This window comes from Suricata suricatta, chromosome 3 (assembly GCF_006229205.1).
Source record: "Suricata suricatta isolate VVHF042 chromosome 3, meerkat_22Aug2017_6uvM2_HiC, whole genome shotgun sequence".
NCBI classification, from domain to species: domain Eukaryota; kingdom Metazoa; phylum Chordata; class Mammalia; order Carnivora; family Herpestidae; genus Suricata; species Suricata suricatta.
In genome coordinates, this window is record NC_043702.1 from 666,098 (window position 1) to 671,764 (window position 5,667).

Consider the following 5,667-nt stretch of genomic DNA (forward strand, 5'->3'; position numbering starts at 1 on the left):
ATTTCCTGGCAGCTTTCTGGGTAATTAGGATTCCTCCCACGGCACAGCTGGGGGCTGGAGTCCTGCGCGCAGGGCAGCCAGTGGGCAGGGCCCCCGGGGCTCCCGGGCAAGGTCGGCCTGAGCCCCTGGGACCCAGAACTAGCTAGCTGCACACTCAGCTCAGGAAGCAGGGGAGACCAGCCCCGGGCTGAGCCTCGGCCAACGGGCGGCCACGGCGGAGCGGCCCCAGAGCCCAGTTCCTGGGGAGGGCACCAGAACTAGGGCAGGAGGGGTGCCCCCAGGGTGGGACCACCGAGCTCAGTGTTGGAGGAGCAGCCCCTCCCCGCCCCCCCCAGGCCAAGCCCTCCTGGACTGCCGCCCCAGGCTGGGCTTCCTGCCGTGCCTCCCTGCGGCCACCCTCTGGTCTCCTGGGGGCCCCCCCGCAGCCCAGGCCCTTGCGCTCCCATCAACAGAGGCCGCCTCTCGGGTGTCCCAGCACCTGTGTCTCCACGTCCTGTCCCTCCTTTGTCCTTGTGCAGAGGGCAGCCCTGCCTCCCCGTCCCCAGCAAAGCCTCCTCCCTGCCTCTCCTCTGGCACGCCAGGGCCAGGTGCCCCTCCAGGCCTGGAGCCCAGCTCCCCAGTGGCTCCTGGGTGTGCCTGCCTGTGGAACACGGTCCCCCAGCATCTGCCCCCCTGCCCTCCCTCTGCATCCATCACCGGCCCGAGCCGCTGCCGCCCCGCCTGCCCGGAGACCTGGCTGGCCCTCAGCCTGCTCCTTGCCTCAGATACAGATGCCCTCCTTTCAGACACCCTGAGCCCCCGGGCCCCCCTGCATCTCTGGGACCACCGTGCAGCTGCCACAGCTGGGGATGCGCTCCAACCACAGACCTGGTGTGTCCCTCCCCGCGCCCACACCTACACTCTCACCCTGCCAGTGTCACTTCTGGGGACAGCAGTCGCTCCTTCGAGACCCCAGCCCCCATCTCCAGCAAGCTTCTGCACTGCCTGTGCTCGTGCCCCTCTGCCCAGAGTAGCCTGCAAGGCCCTGTGTGCTTGGCTTTGGTCCGCCCTGAGGCTAGCTCAGGGGACGGGGAGGGGGGGGTCCTGGGCTGCCCCGCTGTATGGAGGGGCTGCGGTCAGGAACCCGAGCCTGGACCTCGTCCTGTTCTCACTCCTCCTTCCTGCACTCAGCCCCTGCAGCTCAGACTTCTGCACTGTTGAGTCCTAGGCCTGAGGAGCAGGACAGTGGCTAAGCACATGGTACGTGTTTAACGGATGACTTGCCCCACTTTGTAATGAACCCTAAGGCTGGGCCTCCCTGGAGACCAGGTATGGGCAGAAGCCAGCTGGGCACCCTCACCCGGCTGCCTGCTCACAGACCCCTAGGAGCAGAATCCCTGGGGCTCCAGCTCTTCCAGATTGTTCTGTCCTTGAGCCTGCTCACTGCCCCACCCCCATCACGATCACAAGGAGCACCCGTGCCCAGGGCCATGTTGGGGCAGCTTGTCCTGGCTGGGCCGGTACCAGTAAAGGGGAGGTGGCACACACTCGAGCCTGCAGGGGGCGGGATGTTCGGGGCCGCCCTTGGGTAGGAGGGCAGGTCAGTGCCCTCAGGAGGAGCAGCATTCCTCACGTGGGGCTCTGGACAGGCACCAGGAGCCCCTGGGCAAAATGCTGTGTCTGGAATCAGACACAAGCCTCTGGAATCAGACCCTCTGGGAGGGCCCCCGGGATCGACATTTCTACTGTGCCCCCTGGTGACCAGCTGGCCCGCACACCGGGGTCCTGCCCTGCGGGCGCACACAGCCCCTGGCGGCCGCCGAGCTGCGGGAGCGGCAGTATCCCAGCTGGCCCAGGCCAGGGGAGACGGCCCCTGACCCAGCAGAGGATGGTGTCCAGGAAAGCACCCTTCTGGGTCAGTGCCTCCACGTCCTGGGTCTGGGCGGCCGGGGACAGTGGGAGACAGTCCTCCAGATGCAGTCAGCAGCCCGGGGCGGCGGGGGGCGGGGGGGGGGGTGGATCTGTTGTAGGGAAAGGACCAGAGACCCTGGTGAAGACATGTGCCGGGTTCACGCGTACCAGAGCACCATCGATCTGTGGGAGGCCCTGACACCAGCCCCAGGGTCAACAGTCAATTAGAGCAGCCACAGGAAGGAACGTCACATGTCACCTAAAAGCACGTTTCTATACATGAAGGCATGAAAAATGCTCATAGCCTACAGTACCGGAAGAAACATGGAAAATCGAAACTTGTATGAAGCAGCAGCCCCGGGTCTGCCTCGTGGGACCCTAAGCATGCTTGCAAACAGATCGAGAAGAATTTGGCCAGAACGTGAAAAGTACTTATTTTTGGCTGGTGGGAATATGCAGGTATCACCCACTGACCAGAAGCGGAACGACAATTAGACGCAGCAGCTTCCAGGAGCTTCTCGGAGCTGCTGTCTCCCGGGAGCCGGGGGAGCACCGTGAGCAAAACAGACACAGACGACCCCCGTGTAAAACCAGAACACTGCTGCCCGCGCATCTGGGCTCCTTGACCCCGAGCCAGGGCTCCGTCGAGGTTTGGGAATGAATGAATGAGGGAGGGAAAAGTCACCGGTGACGAACGCATGAGGTTCCCATGGTGCGTTGTCAGGACGGACAGGGCTTGGCCAGCTGCTTGCTTCTAGCTCCAAAGTTCTGGCTTCACACAGTCACGGCCAGCCGAGGGCGGGGACCCGGGCCACTCCCGGCTGGCCAGGCTCCCTCCCAGCGGGGGCGGCGGCCCGGTGTGTGGCCAGGCGCTCTGGGCGCGGACTCCAGGGCGTTCTCGCCCGGAGGCGCTCACTCAGCGGGGATCTCAAGTCACGAGTCACGCTGACAGCCTTCCTGCAGGGGCGCAGCAAGGCGTGTCCCCTCCCCTTCATCCGCGTGCGTGCTCCCACTGCATGGGTTTGCCCCGCCCGTGTGCTCGCTCTCCCCTCCGTCTGTCTGTCCGTCCGTCTCTATGCAACGTTTCCTGAGCTGTTTGGGGGTACAGGGCGACGAGACCGCCTCCTCCCGCGAGCGAGGCGCTTGGCCGGCAGCGCGCAGGGCCCGGGTCAGGGAGCCAGACCGCCGTGCTGCCGCGACCGCGGCTTTCCCCCGGCGCGAGCTCACTGGTTCCCTCGTTATCCGGCGGATTAAAGCCCACTACTACCATTATATCAATGGCCAGACTGTCCCGGTGTGGCCAGGAAGCCCATCTGACGGCCTCTGTGTCCTCCGGACACTTCTCACTCCGGCGTGGGACTGACTTCAGCCTCATTTTGCACTTTCCCTGCCAGGACCCTGTCATCTCCAAAGAGTCCCAGCTCCTTCCGGGGAGACTGAGGTTTGGCGACCAGGATCCGGGCACTAGGAGTGCTTGCTGCCAGGTGGGGGGGTCGCAGCGTCCCTCTCCTCAGTGGGCAGAGCCAGGAAATGAGTGAGCGGTGTGCAGACACACATGGGCAAGGGCCTGCGTCCACAGCCACCTGCCGTAAGTATAAATGTCGGCATCCATACACCGCACGTGAGGCCGCACCTACGCAGCTCGCAGGCCACTCGTCCACGTGCAGGAGGCAGGCACCAAACGGGACAACACAGGTGGGGTCAGGGGCGAGCACAGGGGACAGGGCTGGAGGGTGTGGTGGGCCAAGGGGGCCAGACCACTCCGCCGCAGGGCAGGGGCGGGTAAGGGCTGAAAGGAGAGCCAGGACCTCGTTCACGTTCCGTAATGCTCCTTCAGTGCCCCGTGCACGGGCGCGAGGGGCAGGGGCAGGAGACAAAGCGCAGTGAGGAGGCACTTGCATGCTTTCAGGTGGTGGGGGCACCGGCCTTGCAGGTGCTGAGGAGTAGGATGTATTTCTAAGGCTCTGACGAGGAGGGGACAAGGGACAGGAGGGAGGCATCAAAAGGCGATGGTGGACCTAGGGAGGAAGCAGGACCTCTGTCTGGGTCCCACTGTTTGAGATGGAATGAATGGTAAGGAGGCAGCTGGACAGGGTGGTCTAAAGGCCCCAGAGTCTGGATTCTGAGCCTCAGTTTCCCCATCTGCCCCCTGATGGTCCAGGCATAGCCATCAGGTGGGCATGGGAGGCACCGGCCGGACCACCTGCCTTTCTCTCACTCAGCTTTCATTGTAGCCTGCCTCCCCCCCTCGCGCACGCAGGGCCACCGTGCCCTCCCGGGGCCGTCAGGCAGGCCGCCGGGCTTGCACGCCCAGGGACCCTGTGGTCTTTCTCACTGAAGAAAGAGAAGGCACAGCGTGGCTGCTGTGTCCACACGGGCAATTGTTTTTCCAATATTATCTTTGTTTCAGGAAAAAGCTCTTATGGAGATATATGTTTTGTTAGCGGCCATAATGTTCGTTCCTGATGAAACTGTTTGTTTTCCTAGTAGATCTTTCTACTCTAGAACGATTTCTCCCAGTTGTTTTGGTCAGAGTAGATGTTTTTGGTGAAGCTATTAAGAAGCTATTAGTATTTTCACCCGTGACTGTGAGGGGGAAAGTGAGCCTGGCCCAGATGCGGGAGGGACATTTTGACAGTGCTCTGTTCCAATGGTGCCAACGTGAGTTTTCCCATCTCTAAGTGGCACCGGCCTCCCAGGCCCCTGCGGGCCCAGCACAGCTCTGCGCTGTCCAGCACGTGCTTCTAGAAGTCAGTCCTGGCCTTCGGAGAGGACGGTTGCCCCCTCCTACCACTGTCATGTCACCAAAGGCTGCTGCCAAGGTGCGGAAGCCTTCCCACATCGGCCAGGGGCGTGCTGTGGTCCCTGGGGGACAGAGCGCATGCTGGTGGCCCCGGTGGGGGGGGCCGGTGGTGGCCGCCCGCACCTGCTGGGTGAGGATGCCGATAGTGCGAAGGAGGGCAGCGGTGGTGCAGGCGGCCTTGAAGGTGGTGGGGAGGGTGTGGGTCATGGCAGGAGGGGCTGACGGAGCCGGTGACAGTGGTGATGGAGGAGGCGATGGCGCGGGGGTGGTGCCCGTGGGGGTCGATGTTAGGACAGGTGGTGCAAGTGGCAGTGGGTGGAACTGTAAGTGGCTGAGGTTGTGGGTGAGGCGACAGTGTTAGAAGCAACGGGACATCAGGCTGGTCCAACCCTTCCACTGGGGGACGGCAGGTGCAGGTGCCCAGTGGCCCACCCACAGTGCGATGCTCTGAAGAGCCGCAGTGTTTCACTCCCTCTGTGGCCCCAAAATGGCTCCCACACTGGGATCGGCAGACACAGACCCGCACTCGGGCCTGTCCCTCACCCTGAGGACTCCTGCTGTCCTCAGTGCCTGGCCCCAGAGCCCCCTCTGGGACTCCTGTTTGGGAGACACAGGCCTGAGCAAGCAGCTGCTGGACGGGGAAGGGAGAAACGGAGAGAAAGGCTCAGAGGGAACACTCTCCCAGCTGCTGCCACGCCCAGCAGGGTCTACAGAGAAGTGGGCCCTGCGCTGACTGCCTGGCCAGGGGTCCCAGCCTCCGGCCAGTGGGCCTCAGGTGTCAACGCTGTGGTGGCAGGAGGGGTAGGCGGGGCCTAGGTGGTCGCGAGAGGGTACTTGCAGGGCCGGCGAGGAACTGAACAGGCCAGGTGCCCCACTCAGGAGACTGAGGCCCCAGGAAGCACGTGGCTGCCATCACACTGCCGTTTGAGTATGAGCCAGGACGGGGCCAGGACTCAGCTGGTGACCAGGGGCTG